The sequence below is a fragment of the Desmodus rotundus genome, chromosome 1 (genome assembly GCF_022682495.2).
Source record: "Desmodus rotundus isolate HL8 chromosome 1, HLdesRot8A.1, whole genome shotgun sequence".
Classification (NCBI taxonomy): Eukaryota; Metazoa; Chordata; class Mammalia; order Chiroptera; family Phyllostomidae; genus Desmodus; species Desmodus rotundus.
In genome coordinates, this window is record NC_071387.1 from 83,339,988 (window position 1) to 83,361,813 (window position 21,826).

The 21,826-nt window shown below is 50.1% G+C and overlaps 1 protein-coding gene across 14 annotated transcripts in view; it reads right to left on the reverse strand.

Moving 5' to 3' along the window:
* SEMA4D (semaphorin 4D) overlaps window positions 1-21,826 on the reverse strand; it is a 109,524-nt gene that overhangs the window by 41,546 nt on the left and 46,152 nt on the right. For 9 of the 14 annotated variants that reach the window (XR_006655920.2, XM_045197693.2, XM_045197692.2 and 6 more), the window contains 2 exons: window positions 9,898-10,000; window positions 3,315-3,379 (listed from right to left, as the gene is read on the reverse strand). The gene's annotated coding sequence lies outside the window, so the exon portion shown is untranslated. Of the gene's footprint in view, window positions 1-3,314; window positions 3,380-9,897; window positions 10,001-11,297; window positions 11,390-15,634; window positions 15,720-21,826 lie in introns of all 14 variants that reach the window. The other 5 variants (XM_045197688.2, XM_045197687.2, XM_053925497.1 and 2 more) reach the window with 4 other exon arrangements.

The window sequence follows — 21,826 nt, forward strand, 5'->3', positions numbered from 1 at the left end:
ACACAACTATTTACAGAAACGGGTGCCAGTCTGCACGCCAAGCCCTGCTCTGGGGATCCAGACGGATGACTGGCCAGGTACCCTGCAGCAAGGGCATAACCTGAACTCTAAGTGTAAAACCAGATGCACCAGGAGGAAGAGAGGCTGCCTTGTGGAGAGTCTGTGAGTGCTCACTGTCCACGGAGGAACTCTCAGAAATGCTCACCATGTAGGAGAGACATGTTGCCCTTGGACCCTGGCCTTGGGTGGGGACACTGCTCTCTTGCCCTCTGTAGGAAGTTGGGCACCAGGTGGTTCCAGGAGCCCAGGCCAGGTGAGGTCTCTCACATGGTGCCGTGCTATCAATTCGACTCACTCATTAAGCAAACCCAAGTGCCCAGTGATACTGAATACTCTGCAGAAACTCCATACAGTTGTAGGACACTGAGGTCTGTACACATTATTTTTTACAATTTAAACTGGCTAAGCAAAGCACACCCCACACTTACACAGACACGCTGCCACCACACACTCTACCAGCAGCCTGGCTCTGCAACTGCAGGGGGGTCTCACATTAGGGATCACAGCCTAAATATTCAATGGTAACAACAGGATAAAGTGCCCATTCTGTTGGCTTTCCTGGGCAATTCTGAGGAAGAGAGGTAACTTGCTGTGAGCTAGGTGTCAGCAGTAGTATTTCGCCTTTCTGTGTGAAGCGCTTCCTTTCACACCTAGACAGGGGGCCCATCAGGAAGACAGGGTCGCACATGACACTCCCATTACCTACACACAACTGTGCTGGTTCACGAGGAGTGACAATCCCACTTATATGCCCAGAGAACAGAAGCCAGGGGGTCTCTGAGCCCATCACTCAGTGTCATTCACATGGCAGCTTGACACCAGAATGGCCTTGAATCAGCCATGGGCTGTGGCAAAGAACACAGGAAAACCCAGCAAACAGCAAGCAGCAAGGGTAAGGGTAAGGGCTGGCTCAGAAAACTGTACACACATATCTGTGGGTACACACACATGTGTGTATACACACGTGTGCAGACATGTTCGTGCACTTGTGCACATCTGTGCATGCACACTGTACAGGTGTGACACGCGTGCACAAACATCTGTTTGCACACACATGCATGTATCCAGGCACACACACATCTCTGCATGTGTGCAACACCAGCGTGTGTATGATCGTGTGTTTACATGCAGGCACATGTGTGTGGTCGTGTGTGCCCATGGGTGCATGCACACGTGCATGTGTGTGTCCACGCGTGTGTGGTACGGTATGTACACTGTTCTGATGAGCACAAAAATCTGATCTGGTGTTGCATTCTTAGATGCGAATGGTGACTGCTAGCTGGTGTCCGGTGAGGCAGGAACTGAGGACTGCAAGTGCTGTCTGGGGTCTGTCACACCCACCTCACACCTTGGCTTCCCTTTCTGGGACCAGCTATGGGCAGTAGGGTTGGGTCACAGAGAGGACACTGCTCACTACCACACACAAAGTGTCAGTGCCCCTGCCAGCAACAGGATGCTAGCTGACATTAAAAGTGCCCTCACCAGACTCTCCAGGGAACCTGTGAAAGGGGATCCCAGGTGACAGCTGTGGATGACTCCTGGGGCAGCCTACTCTGGCTTCTTGACTAAAGGGTTTATACAAAAACAGGACAGTTGAAGCCCCCCTCCCCCTCCAGGCCATGTGGCCAGGACAATGGAGGACATGCACCTGCCCACACCTTCTCCTCTCAGCTGAGAGCAGAGTGTGAGGTAATCACCTAAGACTATATCCTACCAATGTCACCCCAGGACTGTCCCCAAGGCCATGTCCCCTTGCATACCCCCAGGCTGTCTCCTAACCTGTGCCCCCACCTATACCCCTGGCCTCTCCTCCCCAACCTCATGCCCCCCTACCTCATGTCTCCCTCCCCCACCTCTGGTCCCCTTACCCAACTCTAGCTATGGTGCTACTGTCACTACCTCAAAGTAATGGCCATCTCCCCCCAGGAATCAGTATAGATTTCAGGAGCTTTCTGTGTCATATGCGCACAACAAAGAGTTTATTATTTCAATTGCAGTTTCCCAGGACAGATCCCTGGGAGCAGCACTCCAGCTACATGGAGACGTGCGCAGCCCTGGAGGTGGGCTGCACTCACTCCAGAGAACATCATCCAGGACACCATCCCAGGGTGCCTGCTTCCCTCTCCAGCTACCTTGCAGGGGCAAACAAGCTGGTCAGGTTGCCAGACATGCCTCAACCTTGTTCCCTTACCCAAACCTGGCACATGTGTGCCGTGCATGTTGAGGGGAGGTAGAGAGGGGACAGGGCAGTGAGGTGACAGGCACACATACACACGCCAACCAACTGACCATGAATCAACCATCAGTGATGACAGGCACATGCTGAGATGGGCATATGCAGGGTGGGTACCCAGAGCAGTGAGGACCCCCGCCTGGCCTGGTAGATTGACGGGAGCAGCAAACAAAATCCAAAGACAAATGATACAGGGGGAAAAAGTCCTTGGAGCATAAATTCTAGAGTTTGGAATTCCTAGTTAATGTCGTGACCTAACACACCAATAAGAAACTTTGGGGCTCGGCCCAGCAGACCACCCATTAACAACATGTGTGTGTCTGTGACCAGCCAACAAACAGACAGTGCCACGTGTCCAGAAGTAAAGCTGAGTCATGACTGCTGCCCACCAAATTGGTACAAGCTGTGTCCCACACGCATGGTCGACACCCAGGACCCTGCTGGCAGCAGAGCGGAAGTCCTGTCAGTCCACTCATGACACGAGTCACAAAAGGGGGTAAGATGAGATGGGGGATTTCCTTTTGATTTTATAAATTAAACTGGTATTTCTCTTTACTCTAAACCAGAAAATACATGGTAGACCATGTATTAATGGACCAAAATTACAATTAATCACAAAACAACCCAAATCCAGGGCATAATGACACCGAGAATCCTCTTTTTATATTGGACCTCACAGACAACACCCATGTGCTCCCAAAGAGAAGATGGAGCATTTCCGGGCTTAGAGAGGGGCCACCAGCCAGAGAGCCAGGGAAGCAGCACAGGCTTGGAAAGGCGAAGGGGGAGGAGGGAAAATCAGGTGATGCACGGAGGTCCGGAGGTCCGGGTGCACAGTACCTCCTGGTTCCTGGATTCCACCTCGAGCCAACTCAAGGGACAGCGAACAAGCCCAGGTCTGTGCCCCCACAGAGCGTGCAGGGACCAACAACCAACTTTCTGCTGAATCTCACTGAGGCTTCCAAGAGGTGTCAACTTTGATAAACTGGGATATAGATTAAGGGGAAAAAAGTGATTTTACCTGTGTCTTGTGCCTCTTAAAACTTCCCAATTGTTTCTAGGAAGAAGTCTTCAGAAATCTTTGTTCTGAAAATAATGGGAAACAAGAACATTTAAACACTTAAGTTGTCCATCCACATAAACTCAGCATCAATTCTGGAACATTATTAAAAAGAAATGTCTAATTTTTCTTTACATTCTGGGTCCTCTGGCAGCTGACTCTCTGACCCAGGACTGGCATGGCATTCACGCACTTGTACAGACAGAGTGAATGTGCAATGGTTCGCTCATAAACAAAGGACATGCTACCCAGCTGGTCACCCAGGTACAGAGCTCGTCCCCACTCCCCGACGGTCTCTGCTTCCCCGTGAAATGAGCCACAGTCACAGCCATTAATCAAAAGAGTATCCCTGAATTGTCCATTAACTTCAGATATATTCTCCTTGAAACCCAAAGGCGTGAGGCAAAGAAAGAGAAAACAAAATATAAATACAAAATATTTACAAGAAAATGATTTCCTGAAGAACCTTTTTAGATTCCTAATTTTCTGTTTTTGACTGCTGTTTTTAAGCCAAACAGAAGAATTTCCACATTGGTGCAACAAGGTTTCTGTGGTGTTTGTTACCCCTGCACAGTGCAGGACAGAGCCCTCAATACAGGGACCTGAGTCCAGTAAAATCACCAACTATCAACAAAGACAATCAGAATGGCGAAACCGGGGGTCACTGTGTAGGATTAATGAGGGCTTAGCAGTTGGTTAAACTGATGCTGACTCCTCTATGGCTGCATACGATCCAGCATACTTTTTAAACATGATAATCAAATTCTAGCATTATTTGTCACTGGAGTGTTAATTTCTTTTGCTTTAAGAGCTTAAACAATTCTTGCCATTTCTCTGAAGACAGCTAAGAAGTAGGAAGGGCTCCCGGGAACAAGGCTGGTGCCCCATCTGTCCCTCACAGCCTGGAAGAGCGGGACCAAGCATGCTCACAGAACAGAGACCAGAGTGCGCGCCCAGGTCCACCAATGGCACACGATTTCCAGGGTCACCTGGGGCCCCTTGGAGCCTGACATGTCCCCTAAACCCTGAGCAAACACCTCAAGTTAGCAAATGAGATCCCAAAGTGACAGGAGAAAATGGTTAGGATTCATCAGGACCCACTGCGGTAAGGCTTTGAAAGCCTGAGTCTGGGTCTTTCCCACAGCAGCGGCTGCCTCTGATAGCCACTTGTCAGCAAAAATAACTTCACATCTTAGCAAGCAGGTAAGTGTCCTGGACAAGGCCACATCCACTCAGCACACAGAACTGCTGTCTTCCATTTGAATGCCGGGGGAGATGCTGGCTTAGCTGATGGACACATGAGGGGTGAATCTGAAGAACTGTGAGGTTTTCCCATCACACAGGCAGGCGGGGCACAGCAGCCACCTGCAGATGTCTGGGAAAAGACTGATTCATGTAAACAACATGAACACTAAGAATCATAAACAGAAAATTGCCTCTCTTCTAGAAATTCAATAAGGCTTTGTCATCTTAATAAATAAAAGCCCAGAGCTGCTTGCTGTGTGGTTGGACAAGCAGATATCCTACTCATTCTCATCTCCTGGTAATGAACACATGACACAGGCCAGGGGTCTGCACTCTTAATAACCTCCCTCAGCGCACTGGGCCCTGGCGCCCTCATTTCCTCCTTCACGCCAACTTTCCATATGTCACCTCCGCCAAACAGCTTCTAGGCCCTACAGTTTCTTGGTAAAAATACACACTTCCGGCCTCAGTCAACCACAGAGGCCTCAGCCCCTAGTTGTCTGCACCCTTTATCACAGCAATTTTTCTTCCTTCTCAAGCTAAAACCTCACAAGCTATATATAATTAGTTATCACACACTAAAGATTGCAAAATACATATTCCTCCTGCAATTACGAACCATACAGTTTTCACTAGGCTTCTCTTAACTTCTTATAATGGGTAACCATAAAGAATGTAAGGGTCCATTTGCAAAACAAAGCAATGAAATTAAGTCAGAAAAGAATTGTTTCCCTCTCCCTGGCGAGAAACATGGCTTTACCCACCACCAGCCCCCCAGCTGGGCGGCAGTGTGGGAGCCTCAATGCCCAGGCCTGACGGCTGCTCATGGCAGAAGCACTGGGCCAGGGTGCAGCGGGCCTTTGCCTTTGCATCTCACCTGAGTTCTGCAGCTGTGACCTCCCCTTCAGAAGTTCCCTTACCCAGCAGCAGCCAGGTCTTCTCTTTAGCATGTGGAGAAGGCACAGGTGGGATGGGGCCAGAGCATGGGGCTCTGCAGTAAGGATGACCTGGGTTATGGGCCAGGCTTCTCCATTAACCAGCTGTGCATCCTTGAGGAAGTTTCTGGGCTTCTCTGGGTCTCTGTTTCTTTATCCAGAAAGTGGGCATACCAATAGTGCCTATGACACTTGGTTGTTTCGAGAACCCAGAAGTAACCTTGTAAAGAGCTTAAAGCAGAGTCTGGCACCTTGAAAGCACAACCTAAGTGCCAGTAGTGACTCTTCATACCTGGGAACAGCTGCTGAGAAGACTCTGTAGGATATAAAAGCAGGATTTGGCTGCCAGTACATCTAAGCACCCTCCTGCAAAGTGTCTTGGGGCTCCACTAGCCTTCTCCTGCCCACGGGAGCTCAGGCTCAGCACCCCGGTGTCACTGACCTCACAGCCACACTCTGCTGCTAGAGATTGGGAGGAGGTCTCAGGCCTCTTCTGTTGAACCTCCTCACCTAGCCCAGAGCCCCTCTCAGTGCCCAGGTCAGTGAAATGGAGACCCTCAACGGCAATCAACACTCTACCCCACTTGTCCTGTGTGGGGTGGGTTTGTACATTATAGTCAGATGCCACGTCCCACCACGGGGAAGGGCAACACGAGATAGCTGGCTATGCTGTGCACTGATGAGTGGCCAGGCAATACTCACACGCGCAGGGCAACTTCCTGTGGGACCCTGGGAAACACCCGCGAGAACCTCTGACCCAGCAGTTCTCTGCCAGCAACCAGTATGGACACACCCATATGTGGAAAAGATGCCCAACAGGAAAACCTAGAAGTCCATCTGTGTTTGTATGTGGGTATGTATATTTCTGTACCCACACATATGTATATTGTATATGAATTGTGACAATCCCTAGGTTGGAATACTATGTGGCTATTGAAAAGAATAAGCAGCCACTAAGGTAAAAGTATGTCCAAGATACTTAGGTCAGTAAAAATCAAGGTTCTAAGCAGTGTTATAGTATGTTCCTATTTGTGCAGGCACATGGTATGTGGCCATCTGTGTATGTATATAATTTAATCAAAAAAGAGAGCTACTTGATTAGATCAGAATTTAGTCTAGGACCTGCTGGTAGTGAGTGACTAGAGAATGGCTTTGGTCTAGAGTAGGAGTATATTTAATTTTTTTAATCCTCATCCATGGACATTTTTTTCATTGCTTTTAGATAGAAAGGGAGGGAAGGAGGGGGTGGGGAGGAGAAGGAGAGAGAGGAAGAATAACACTGACCAGCTGCCGTCTTGTATGCTCCCTGACCATGAATAGACCCAAGACCTTTCTGCCTATGGGAAGATGCTCCAACCAACCCGGGCAGAATGTATCTCATTTTTTACTATTTGTGTTTTTAATACTATCTGAGTTCTTACCTTAAGCATGTGGTTTCCTAATTAAGATATTTTTAACCTGATATTAAAAGATACATTAAATGTAAAAAACCTGGAAAATACAGAGAGCATATTTCTGACAATTTCAAAAAAGGGCTATAATAACTTTATTATTAATGAATAATTATGTAATTCCCATTTTGAAGTTTACTACACGGACTTTGTCAGATGGACGTTTTTGAGAACAGCAGATAGACTTAACATCATTTCTGGTTATTCTGTCCCTTGGTTGGAACAACTCCTAAATAACTGAGACAGGAGAGTACTCACTCATGACCACTTCTGGAGGGCAGGGCTAAAGTGAGTGGGTGCACAGGGCCTGGGGGAGGGCAGGCCACAAGGAGCCCACAGTACCCTGGTGTGGGGGGTTTGTGGGGGAGAGGCAGGCTTGCAGCCACAAGGCAGCAGACACAGAAACCTGGAAGTCCAAAAAAAAAAAGCAAGCAGCCACTGCCCATGGGCAGGCAGGAGGCTGGGCAGGGCCCCCGTGGGAACTGTGCTACGTTCCCACAAGTCTCTGCATGTGACATCGTCCCATGTGTGTGTGTCTCATGCTCCCCAGCGTGATTTCATGGCTGTGTTATGTTCCAATGAAATTTGACACTGTTAGAAATCAGATCACTGCCAATTATCAACTAAAATGAATTTTTAAAGACTGACTTTAACCACCAGCAAAACTTGACCAAGAAGCTTTTCTATCTAGACTGCAGAGCCTACTTGCAGACGTCTGGGTGTCACACAGCAGGTCCCGTGAGACGGTTGTGAAGCTCTGTCCTTGGGGAGCAGGAAACAGGCTCACGACTCAGACTCATTACACTGACAGGTTTGCTTCCTCCTTCTGGGATTCATCCCACACAATTTCCATGACTTACAAGGGGGGGACTGAAAAACAAACCCATCGGTAAACTAGAAAAGAGATTCCTCATTCACGCTGAAAGTTATCTCATAAAATGAAAGATACACTCTTACTAATGATGTATGGACCAAAAAAGTACAGCTAACTAAGGCCATATTGAAGCTAATATTCCTTAGGGTTTAAATAACTAATTTTTAAAGTTTGCTCAAGGTCACAGGTGGTGTCATAGGCATCTTCCACAAAGCAGGGACTTGCTTTCTTCTTTCACTTTCACTGAATTTTCTTTTCCCCTTTAAAATTCTGTTAGGTCAGACAGTCTTCTGCTCCCAACTTGACCACTTCACAATGCTGATAATCCAGTCAAAGGGAGAAATGCACACCTCGTAATTCCTCCTTCAGAAGGAGCAACTGCATAAATGAGCCAAGCCCTCAAGCAATCAGGATGGGTCTACCCAGCCACAGGGCACCACTGCCTTCAGAGTGCAACTGAGGGGCTGAACAGGCCACCACAGCAGCGAGGAATCCACAGACTCCGGAGACCCTGTAAACCTCTCCTCACTGACAGATTTCAGGAGTCATTTATCCTTTTGGAGAGGCGCATCTTCTGAGGTCAAACACCATGGGCATTAAAGAACCTAATTCCAATTAAATCTGTTTCCTTATAGCAAAGCAGGAATATAGGAGAAGCAAGCAAACCTGACCCCCCAAACAAAAGGGGACTACACAGGGCTGACAGTGTGCCAGGGCCTGTTCTATGACAGGGACCCCTCAAAAACCAGAATTATCTTCAGGAGGGTGGGCCCTTTTTAGTACAGACTTCCCCTGCTAGGTGAGTGTTCTAGGAACCCATGTGTATCAGTGTTCCAGCTGGCGTTGCTGTGAGAGGCTGCCTTTAGCTTCAGTGAATTTTATCTGAAGATTCTTTTGACACATTTGTCCACTTCATGATGGGTGATATATGAGCACACCTGCCCACACTGCACTGAGTGTTCAGTGGTTTTTGACCAAAAAACAGCATGACCCCCATGCCCCACCCTCCCTATTTACCCAATCTCACCCCAAATGACTCTTTTCTGTGTCCCCAGATGAAAAAAGTCCTCAAAGGGAAACATTTTGCCAATGTGGAAGAGATGAAACAAAAAATGGCAGAAGCACTAAAAGGCATCAAAATCGACGAGTCCAAAAACTGCTCTGAGCAGTGGAAAAAACATCTCGATAGGTGTATTGCCTCAAATGGAGAGCACCTTGAAGGTGAATGAAGTTTAAACATGTAAGGATAAATATACAATTTTTTAATAAATAAATTCCAGTTTTCTTGGGGTACCCTTTGTATGTTCATCTAACCTTCTTCCTAGTTTTCCCAGTTTGTTGAGCTGTTTTTGAAAAGCCATACAAGTATGTGGTCTGCTATAAAACACAATCAAGTCATGGAGCACAAACACTTTTTATACCTCTTTCACATCAACTTGATGTTTTAGTTCAATCTGTATTTATTCTCCCCCTAACAAGGGAGGCAGCAAAGTATCCTGACCAGGTGTGGGCTCTAAGCTCAGCCTGCCCAGGTTCATTCAGGTCTGGTGCTGCCCCTTCCTAGCTGTGTAACCTAGAACAGGTCACTGCCCCTTTACCTCTCTCAGCTACTCCAAGTCCCCCAGGTACTCCCTCAGCTCCTCCTCCTCCCCAGCCACTCCCTCCACCCCTCCACCTTTCTCACCTATTTAACCTTCCCAGCCATTCCCTCAGCCCCTCCACCTTTCTCAGTCTCTCTACCTCTCCCAGCTATTTCCCTGGAAGAGGCTACAATGCAGCCCACTGCTGGGGACGAAGCTACATGAATGAGGACTTATAAAGCACACACACGCACTGTAGGAGTGGACTTAAATAAAACAGTAACACAGTCACACAGAATGGCACCATGATCTCATGACACAGATGAACACTCCCCAGTGCAGAAAAAGTTCTGACCAGAATCTCATGGCCACACGGGCCACATCCTAACAGAAACAAGTACAGGAGGGGAAGAAGTAGGTTTTCTTAGGGGAACTGCTGTCAAGTAGAAAGAGACTCACCGAATACAGGAAGTAGTCTAGGGCCACGGTCACAGCTGCAATGCTTCCTCTAGGGTCTTGCAATCACCTACAAGCCAACTGGGCTCTGGAACAGTCCACGGAACTGGGGATGGAGCACATCACAGTGAGCAGGGCTAGGAATCCCTCTGTGAAATTCTGTCTCCCACTGTGCTTCCGGCTGATGTTCCTGGTACCTGGAGCAGCAGCCCCCACCCTTCATTCTCCAGGAACTCAAGGCAGAGACAAGAGGTGTCCTGGCCCCACAACAGGCACTTCAGAAATGGTGGCTCCTTCTTCTCTTTGCCATTTGCCAGGTAGTTAACATGTCACAGAATCTGCCCAGAACCATCTAGAATCCGGGGCTGGCTCAGGATTGCACTCTGGGCTGCCTGTGGCAGTACTGAGCACCCCCAGGTGCTCAAAACCCCTCCAGCAGCTAGGGTTGGGGGAGAGCAGATGTGGTTTCACCCAGGGACTGGCCTCCTCCTGCCCTGTGCCTGGCCCGCAGACCTAGCCCAGTGGCAGAAGGATGAGGCAGTCTCCTCTCCACCGCAGAAGGAGGGACAGGCCTTGGAGCCTCAACAAGCTAAGGCCTGAGACAGGATTTTTTTTTAAGTCTTAAAACCACAAAATACCACTTTCCTTAAAATTATACAGCAGAGTCAGAGGCAGCTCAACCACAGGCTGTTATCCAACTTGGGTCAGCAGAGCCTGAACCAACACAAAGCCCATTCTTTTACCCTGGCCTCCCCCGAGGCCGCGGGCCATTAGAGAATCCACACACTCTGGCAAATGTTCCACTAACGCCCCAGGTCCCCTCCCTCCTGGCAAGACAGAAAGAACATTCACCAGTCCATCACCTCAGGCCACTAATTCCTACCTCAGTATGATGTCAGACTTCTGACTGTTCACTATTTGGTGCACATACTACCCGCACAAGCCTTCTATTCTGATTCACCAGCGTCCACACCCTCCACAGTGACCTCCAGGAATGCCTGCTTAGCCCCTAGTATCGGCCGAGCACCCTGCAGCCAAGACTGTGCTGCTTCTGAATCACGGTCAAACCACACCAGCCCACATCCATCAACAAAGACCGAATGGCCATTGTGGGCAGGTGGACTGGCTTCTCAAGAGCACTTAGAATGGGCCAGGGAGACAGCCCCACATGGAGCTAAGAGGAGAAGGAAGCAAACACTGCTGGGCCCACCTGAGGCCTGAAAAAGTCCCAGCTTTTCCTAACCTGGGAAGCACCAGGATTGTCTCTGCTGCTAAGATCCTTCAAGTCCCACCATCTACATGCATGCGAATGGCATAATTGCAACCATTCCTACTTTCCACATTATCAGCAAAGGTGTATCCCCAAGTGTGCACCACCACCAAGGAACCTTGAGGGTTGCTACCTGAGTCAGTCACTCTGCCAATCAATCTGCCCTCAAGGCTCTTCCAGATGTTTCCAGGCCAAGTTGCTGTGGTTCCTCCCTGGAGTCTGGCACTGAGAGGAGAGGGAACGACTTAAAATGATGTCATCCTGGCTTCAAGGGGCCTCAGTCTGACCCCAAGGTGATGCAGAAGCCGTTGGGAAGGTCAGTCTCAGGAGAGTGTGTCATCCAGGGCCAGAGGCCTGTATTGGAGAATCAAATGCCTGTATCCCTCAACATGGCAGGAAGAGCCTAGGAGTAGCTTTTGCTTCAGTCCCCAGTGTGAAGGGAAGTTGGAAGTCACCAAGGACCCAGATTCCAGGGATTTGCTCTGTAGCCACCACACGGAGAGAGTCCACCCACATTACATAAGCCTCTGCTAGCTGCACCCATCCTATTAACCTGCAGCCTGCTCCCAGAGCCAGGCCTAATATTCCCAGGGCCCTTTGGAGGCCTGTCCTCCCATTTCACAGGGGGTGGAGCATCCCCATCTGGAGCCCTGTGTCATCTTCTAGATGATTCAGAAGGTGTGAGACACGGAATAGCAGTAGCTGGTGCATCAACATCACCAAGTTATCTTCCAGGTAAGAGAACAGCCAATGAGGGTTAACAGGTCCTCATTCTGTCTGGCCATCCCCAAGGAGGCCTCCCCCTTCTGGGGATCACTGTTAGGGGGCAGGTTAGGAATGGAGGTGGAGTGGTCTCCTCAGTTCCTGCCAGGAGCATCGATCCTCCCTATTCATGGGAACTAAAACCAACTGGAAAATCTAAAAGAGGTTCTAGAATGTTCTTACATTATCATAAGCTGGCCATCCCCTCCACACCCACCTGTCCCAGCAGACGGACAGTCATCTTGGCCCAGAACAACTCAGATTCCGCTCGCACCAGCACAGAGTCAAGATGCCCTGCTCTGCATGGGGCATGGTCATGTCAGGTGCTGGCCAGGGATGGGACGCAGCCACACTCGCCACATTGGGAACTCTGGGCACCTGCGCTCAGTGACTGGGACATGAGGAAAGGACTCAAGGACAGAACAGGGGGGACCGTAATACGTGGGTCCTGGAACAGTGCTAGCCAGAGGAAAGGGCTCCATTTTTCCACATTTCAGGACCCTTTTTATTAGGACACATGCTTTTGGTAAAGGAAATGTGGGTGATTATCATTCACTATTCATTGGACTTATCAAGCTGATAGAAAACGGGTGTGTGTCCCCCACTGCACGACTCATTCTTCCAGCTCCTGACAGTCTCTCTTTGCTGAGCGCCAGTGGGGGTGTCACAGAAACATAACTAAACCACTCCCTTTCGATGCCAACCCACACTCGAGCCAGGTGCCTGGGTCTTCCTGTGAGCACGGGTGCCCCAAGAAATACAAGTGCAAGCCTTTCATGTCCAGTGGGCTCCTGATGACCCCCATCCCCAAGGAGGATTACTGCCTTTCCTGTGCTGAGGGACACCAGGCGAGAACTCCCTGGGGCACATGGCCACCTGCAGGTGATCCGACAGGCAGAGCCAGCCCGGCAGCCCAGTCCCTCGGGTGGGCTGCTGCCCTGGGCAGACATGGGTGCCCGATGTACTGACCTCAGATAAGCGTGGCCTGGTCACGGTCCCAGGTCTCTGGTCCTGGGGACAGGTCCTCCTCTTGCCTGCAAGCCTGCTGCTAGCCAGGCCTCCCCAGCATTTTTGCTTTCCCTGGACCACACGGCAGGATGTGGTCCAGACAAATTGGGGGCAGTATGGGGGCACTTCCTGAAATGGCACTTCCTTATGCTCCTAGTGGTCACAAGTTCAGGACGGGGCAACCCCTACTGTCACGGCTTCCCTCTGGGATCCACACTCAGTGTCAACCAGTGCTGCCCAGTCACATCCCTGCCAAGGAGACCTGAGCCCCTGTGTGCCACACACAGTGAAGGACGTGGGCCAGATCTACAAGGGCCCATGGGGGGCCCAGTACGGGCATGGCCATACCTGTGGCTGTCCAGAGGGGTGCTAGACTATAGAGGAGAGGCAGGGAGTCCTCAGCCAGGTGCAGGCAGGACTCTCAGTATGGTGCAAATGTCATTTCAGCAAGTCCTCAGGACCCCTGAAGCCCAGACAGGAAGATACTGAGGCAAAGGCAGCTCCCAGCCCTGTCTGGCCCTCCACTTCCATGAGGACACAGTGTCCCCAGCCCTGGGACCTGACAACTCTCATGAGAGCCTGACATCCAGGCATGGGATGGTGGGTGCCCCTAGAGAGGAAGTACCTCCCAAGGAGAGCAGAAAAGAAGATCAGACCTGGCCCGCCATGGGTGACTAGGAAAAGCAGGGTGCTCATTGTTATGTTTGACCTTGTCAGTGGCCAATGCCACTCCCTTTGGCACTGGCTGGGCCCACCCAACCCAGCTCCATCCAGCCTTCCATGTCCCTCACGTGGTCACCAGAAACTCCAGGTCTAGAAGCAGTTATGCAGCCCAGGGTAGGTTGGGGAGGGAACATGCAGGGGACCCTGGGTGCAAGTCTCCTTGTCTTAGGCCTAGGAAGCACCTACACCCAGGGCAGCCCCAGCTCTTCCAAGATGACAATCACCAACCAGGCACCTGGCCATCTGACCGGGCTTGGGGCAGTCCCTCCCTCCACACACCAGGAGTCACTGCCTCACCCAAAGCTATTTGGAAGCCACCCCTCACCCTCCGGTTCCTTTAGTCTTAGCCTTGTTTGACCCCTGTGAGAGGGCAGGGAGACACATCTGGGAAGCACAGACTTCCCCATCACTACCGTGAGAGCCTTCTGGGGCAGGAAGATGAGTGAGTCAGGTCAACAAATGGCACCAGGGATGTGCTGACTCCTCACAGAGACTCCTGTAGCAACCTGATTAGCCAGCAAGCATTATGGCATCATCCCTACTTTCCAGATAAGAAGACCAAGGCTTGGAAACTTCTAGAAGCCGCACCAGCAAAGGAGTCAGTGTCTAAAACCTGAAGTCTGACCAGGGCCTGCTCACAGCTCCTTATGGCCAGAAAGCTGTATTTGCCCTCCTGTATGAGATTCGGACCCAGGGGACCACCACGTCCCTCACTGGGCTCACTTACATCCAGTTTCTTATCAAAATCTCCAACTTGCTCCAAGTGAGGAGTCCAGCAGGCACTTTATATAGGATGGAGATGCCCTCCACAGGAAGTCTCGGAGGGTCACTTTGCCTATAAATGCAATATTGCTAATCAGGCCTGTCAAGAGTGTACCCTACTTATTTTTTCTTGGCAGCTTTAAGAAAAAGCATAAAAATGAAATGAAATAAGTCAAAGGAACTGAAATCCACACAGTGAATGAAGGGTGACTAGTCTCACGGTCAGAGCACGTGCCTTCTAGGGCTCTACTCAATGTCAAGCAAATGACAGTGAAACCTGATTGAAAACTCTAACTAAAATCTTGTCTGGACATTTCCAAAGTTGCGGCTTCTGACCTGTGGTCAGAAGGGGCACTGAGCAGCGGCTCTGCAGGGGAAGATGCTCATGTCCAGCTGCTCAGGACAGGCACCGAAAGTGACAGAAGGTTCTAAAAATATTTAAGTCACAGGGAGGGGGACTACTCAGAGCTAAGGACATACATCACAAAATCTCAAAACTGGAATTATTTTTGCAATACTCTCAACTTGCAAACCAGAACTTGAAGCACCTGCTCCAGCTTGTGCAGCTCACCTTGGCTTCCCTGCCCCCACCCCAAAAGACCACTGGGAGCAACTTTCTTCTAATACACATAAAACAGTGTGGACCCCACCACTGTGGGGGAGTGGCTCCTCAATCTTCAGTGGAAAACAATTTACTGTCCCCCTCGGAGATGACTGCCACCTGGCTACAATGCCCCCATCCAGGGCAAGAGCCCATACCTGGCCAGACGCAGGACCTATGAACCACTGCTTCCCAGACCCAGAAAAAGACCTGTAGAAGTTCCAGCTCACAGGCAAGGGCAGAGATGAGCGGGCCTTCCAGAAGAGCCTGACTAGCTCTGCCAAACTGTTTCCTCTGCCTCAGCAATCCCACAAGTTCAAAAGGATGCCAGCTCAGGAATGTTTATTTCCACATCATTTAACAGCAAAAATGTATCATCTAAATGTGTGCCCATCAGGAACTGGCTAAATAGGTAATAACATTACAGCACACTGCATAGGTAACACAAACCATCAAGTCAATGCTTATTGACAAGTACGGATGAGCACAATACATTATTAAATACAAGGAGATGATAAAGCAGCACTTAAATGTAAGCTTATTCAGGTGGAAAAAGGACCACTCATGCCCAGAAGGGCCATAGGTGGTATACACTCCAAGCACACAGCACTCACCCTTGACTCCTGGGTCTTGGCAGGACGGCACCACCTGCCTTTAAGGTGAGCTGGATGATGCACCTAACCTCAGAGTCGTGACCACCTATCAGAGGCAAAAGAGGAGCACAAGGTGTGAGCAGTGCCTAGTGCTGGGCAGACCTTCAGGGAAATCTTTAAGTATCTTCTTTGGACTTTCCTGTATCTTCTAATTTCTTTATATTAGGCAATACACTTTTCAGTATTGTTCTTTTTTTCCATTTTCCAGTATTTTTCTTATAAAATAATCATGTTCCAAGTACCAGCAGTTTCTTCAGATTCTCTCTTGAGGACTTCTCAACCCACAACCCCCATAAGGCCACCCCACAACAAAGGGAAGGTAGCCTGAGTCCCCCTAGGACACATTCCAGTCCTTCTGTCCCCAAACCTTCATATCCCCACACCTGTGCTCCATGCCCGGTCAAGGTCTGACCTGTCCATTTATCCCCACGAGAAACATAAATCAGACCGGACAGCAGGCCCAGCTGCCCATGTAACCTGGACCAGTTTGTCAACCCCTCTGCCCTTGGCTTCTGAACTATATGACAGAGCAGACCTCAGTGTGTGGGTTGTTCCTAACACCACTTATCAACTGCCAATGTTAGCAGTGTTAGAAAATTGGCCATGAATGGCCTGAGTCGCAAAGAACCTTTAACTCGCTCGTCTAGTAGCTGTCTAACCCTACAAAGAGTGGCAGCCATAACAAAACACCCCTGTTAAGTTTCACATTGTGCTTTTTCTACCAGGACACGCCCCAAAGAAACTGACCAGAGAGGAGCGGAGCTTGTCCTGGGAACCTGATGAAATCCACCTGTCTTTGCACCTGTAGTGGCTCTGGTCTCACTCTCTGACCCTCACATCCTGTCCTAAATGATGTCACCCTGCAGGATTTTACTGGCTCGCCCTTGGGGGCACCTGAGCACAGGAGTTGCTGATGTGAACACTGATTCACAAAGCAAACTAACACCCTTATTTGAAACAGAAGGATGAAGAAGACCATGGAGGATGGAGGGTAGGAGGGTTTTCAATTGAACAGAGACAGCCCTCCCTGTCAGAGCAGCAGGTACCCCTGGCTAACTGTACTGCCCTCCCCAGGGCTCGCCCATGGCCTCAGCCACTTGTTCCCATCCCCCTCATCACCTCCAGCGCCTGCAGAGTGAGGCCCATGGTAGGGACAGCAAGAACAGTGTCCCTGGCTGCCAGCCACCTCAGACCTACATTCAGTCAGGAAGCACTTTAATGATTTAACTGAAACATTTAGTTAACAAGGTGCTGTCTCTTGGGGAATAAATCACACAGCCCTTCCCAATATTGGATGTGGTGCCACCGTATTACCAAGTGTTTAAATGCCTGGGGTATGAGCCTCTGAAGAGATGAAGTCACTATTGTCCATAAAGGAAGAGGACTGGTGCAGAGCTGACCCCGGCAGCCAGGTGCAGGCACAGCTTCTGCCATGTCTCTGTTTCTCCATCCCTCCGTGGGACAACAAGGCCCACACCTTGCCAGCCCCGTACAAGGTGGACCTGATCCCACCACTCCACTCCAGAGACACTTGCAGCTGGGGGGGAAGGAAGCCCTGAGGGACGGCCACACAGGACCCAGGCAAAAACTGCCCTTAGGCCCTGTGCAAATCAAATGGAATCAGGGTGGGGCTGGCAAAGTGCAGTCAGTGCAGAGTGGGCGGCTTCTCATGCTGCTTTGAGAGGGTGCTTTTTGTGCCCCAGGAGCCAGCACGGACCCCCAGCAGCACGGAGAGCCGAGGTCTGAGGGGACAAAGTTGGATTGCCTTAGTGGGGTCCTGAAACACTAAGCCACGCATCCGTGGACACTCCTCCAGTGCTCTTTCTAATGGCAGTAAAAAGAGTAACTGATGAAGGGAAAGACAGATGGGGCTGAGCAGCGCATCCTACAACAGGTGAACCAGGGAGTGTAAACCCCACAAATCTCACACCCCAAACCATACCAACGGTACCCCTAAGACTGCAGCCACAAGGTGTCCTGTGCATAGCTCCACCCACATCCCCAGGGCAGAGGCAGAATGAGGGCCAGACTGGTCTGCTGCCCTGCCTAGCACCCACTGCTGAGCACCTCTAGGCCATCCTCCCTGTCCCCGGCCGATCCCTGCCCATGAGTTCCCCACAGCGCACAACTCAGACCTCCCCTCTACAGTTCTTTTACTTCCCAGAGACAGTTCTTTTCCACAAGGAAGTCTGGTGCCAGGGTTGAGATGGTGACTTCAGTTCCTGCTCAGATGACTGAAGGACCTCAGGGAACAGTGGGGCTGGTCCATTTCTACCAGATCTCCCCGCAGCTTCCAGGCCCTGAGTCCCTTCCTGGGAGCCCCAAGATGCCTCCCAGGCAAGAGCTGGAAATCATTCTCCGTAGAGCTCACAAGAGCACTTGCCGACCCACTCTCAAGAAGATTGTGACACTAGGCTAACAGATGCTGATACAAAGGATTTTACACATGTGTACACACGGACAAATCACACAAACACACACATCACACAAACCACACACATACACATGCAAGCAACCATGCACACACCCAATACACGTGCACACAAATATCACACATGCACACACAGATCGTGTGCACATACCCACACACGAACACATACATCACAGGTACACATGAGCACACCAAACGATATGCACAAACATAACACACGCAAATACATCATGTGTATGTATACATATACCGGGCAAGTACAAACATACCGCACATATGCACACACACACATACACTCATCACATACATATCACATCGTGCGCACACATAGACATACCACACACATGCGTGCACACATACACATGTACTGTGCTCACACACCCACACCTACATGCATATACCACACATGCACACACACACCCCCAGAGGCCAAGGGCCTGTGTAAGAGTGGAGGCAGGGAGGGGCGAGCCCCTGTGCACCCACACACCTGCCTCACGTGGGGAATGCTGAAGGCAACACACGGACTATGAGGACTGAGGTCTTAGATGGAGAGCAAGAGGGAAGCCACACAACGTGAGCTGGCCTGACTCTCTCTCAGCCTGAATGGTCCCAGGAGAGTCAGAGCCATGACCTTCCCTTCAACTGAGTCCTGAAGCAGCATCCACAGCCATGTGGCAGCCAGGATAGATCCAGTGCAGTGTAAGAGGTCACGGGGCCAAGGCCAGTCTGGCTTCACCTCCATGGCTGTGGGTTCGGCACTCAGTTCTGTGTCCTCTACTTGTTCCCCCTCAAACTGCTGGTCACCAACACAGCGTGAAACACCCCTGGGACTCACAGGTACCCCCAAAAGACATGCAGCATTGCAGAATGATGCTTAGTAAGCATGTGAAATTTAGAGTTTCCAAACTGAGGCTTTAAACACAGAACAATCACCTCATACTGTTAGGATGGCTACTTCAGAACAACAGAGAACAAGTGTTGGCGAGGATGCCAAGAAAATGGAGCCCTGGTGCACTGCCAGTGGGAATGTAAAACAGTGCGGCCGCTGTGGGAAACAGGATAGTGGTTCCTCCAAAAATTAAACCTAGCACTGCCACATGATCTATTGATTCCACTTCTGGGTATTTACGCAAGAACTGAAAATGGGACTCAGACACTTGCAGACCCATGTTCATAGCAACACTATTCACAACAATCAAAATGTGGAAGCTACCCAAGTGTCCACGGATGGAGGAATGGGTAAATAAAATGGGATCTACCCATTCAACGGAATGTTACTCCATTCCTGGAAGGCAAGGGGGCACTCAGTCACATGCCTCAGGCGCCCCCACCTGCCGCCTCTTCAAGGTAGCCCAGCCAGTTCCACCACCTCCACCTAGCACTGGGCTCACCACCCAGGGGTGCCGCAAGCCAATGGGGCATCACTCAGGGGCGCACAAAGCTGCCACTAAGAAGAAGGCACCAGCATTTTGGGACCTTTTCATGCCTCAGGTCTATGTGACACTAGAGAGACAGGAGAGGTGCACGTGGAGCGAAGGGGAGGGTCAAGGCAGCATCTAGGAGTATCTGAGACAGCACAGGAGTGACGACAGCTTGTTCCCCTTCTAGAACATTCTGCTCCTGCTGACATGGCCCTTCTGCCAGGATCAAATCCACTGAGTGGACCTTTGCAAATGGAGGTGAGAACACATACCACATTGCTACACGGCAACACAGGTGATACTTGTCTTCAGGTGTTTGAGTTTCAAAATGCAACAGACCTTGGCCAGGGGAGGTAATGATTCTGAAAAGAGGACCCTGGTTGCCTGCGTGGCCAGCCAGGCCTATCCTACATCTACGTGATTCCCAACTCCATGGCTGCCCCAACCCCACAGGGTAAGGGGTTGTGGTCCTGGTGTGAGCCAGACTCTGGGGAAATTCAGGAAGTGAGGACATCAGCAGGAGGGTGCAGGATGCCTTCTGGGCTAAGGCTCACTTTCCCCACCAACATCTCCTGGCCACACACTCCGGGATGACATCTGGAAGAGACCCGAGGGTGGCTTGAATGCATGGCGGTGTGTGCATGTGTGCGCACGCGAGTGTGCGCACACACGTGCACATATCCGAAATAAAGTGAAAGCTGACTAAGGTGAAGCTCCTCTAAGCACAAGACCACATCTTAAGGGAGCTGTATTGGTTTCCTATGGCTGCTGTAAAAAAGTATCAAAAACTTAGTGGCTTAAAACAGCACACATTTATTATCTGAATGGCTTGGAGGCTAGAAGTCCAACACGGAATGCACTGGACGAAAATCTAAGCCAGCTGTGCTCCTTCAGGACTCTCTGGGGGAGAGTCCATTTCCTTGCATCCCCACTGTCCAGAGGCTGCCTGCACTCCTCAGTGCAGGGCTCCTTCCTCGACCTTCAAAGCCAGTGCAGAGGATCAGAACACACCACCCCAAACAGGCCACTTTGGCATGAGGGGTATTTTGAGCTGCAGGCAATAAGATACAGAAAGAGCTCCTTGCCATACCCCATCTGCTTAAAAGCAGGATGTAGTTTCCCTTTGTAAAGGTGTATCAGAGACTCCCAAGGTGAGCCTGCACGACAAACCTACTACACACATCCCTTATCTACCATGTATCTCCTAGTCACCTTCCCACAATTTACTGCCCCTTAGGCCAACCCCCCTTTCCTTTGTCTGCTCTCATTGTAGGATTTCTTACCCTTTGTTAAAAATGATATATCAGCCTCAAGACTTTTGGTTTTTACTTTTTTTCTGTGCTACCCCTGTGCACTTAACAATATTAAAATCTGTATGCCTTTTTCTCTTGTTGATCTGTCATTTGTGAATTTAGCTCACAGGCCCCTCTGACAGACTGAGAGAGCACAGGAAAACTTCCCTCCCTCACACCAGGAGCACTGCATCTCCTCTCCTCTCAGCCCTCTCGGCTCTCTCATTCAGACCCTGTGATTATGCGGAAGGTCCACCGTGGTAACCCAGCTCAGCTCCTCATCTCAAGACCCCTGATCACATCTGCCAAGTCCCTTCACCATGTAAAGTAACATATTTGAAGGTTCCAGAGATTAGAATGGGGACATCTTTAGGGGTCACTTTTATGCTTCCTGCAAACTGGAAGCAGACCTCTGCTGTCACTTAGTGATGTGGCTCAGTGTGAACACAACTGCTAATTTTTTCTAGGAAACAATAGATTTTTAAGTAGTCTCCCAATTCCTCAATGCTGGGAAGTAATTAATATACAACTTTCAAACTTGGAAAGGCGAAACAAAACCTATCTGCTACTGAGGGCTAATGTTAGCCCACTGAGAGCTCAGAGCCCACTTCCAGGGAGGGGGGCCTGTGGTGGGGAAGAGGGTCTGCTGTGAACCCTCCAGGAGACAGTATGTGAGGGGCCGACACAGATGTCCACAGCCAGGAGAAGTAGGGATAAAGGTGATCATAGTGTAGTATTAATTTTAAGAATGCTGGCTGAATAAAAATGCAAATGACTGCTAACTGAAACTGGAAACCAGCAAGGAAACCAGAACATTCCATGGCAAGCTTGATTAGATTAGTCATTCAGATGCAAATTTTATCCCAATTCTGGAAAGATCACAAGCACCCCCATTCAGAGCCCCAGTCCATTGCTCAACACTTTCCTGCCACTATTTCTTTTTACAAGGCCCCAAACTCCGGTGGCAGCCTGCGAGTAGGCATTGTGGAGTTTCTGGAGCATTTTTTGC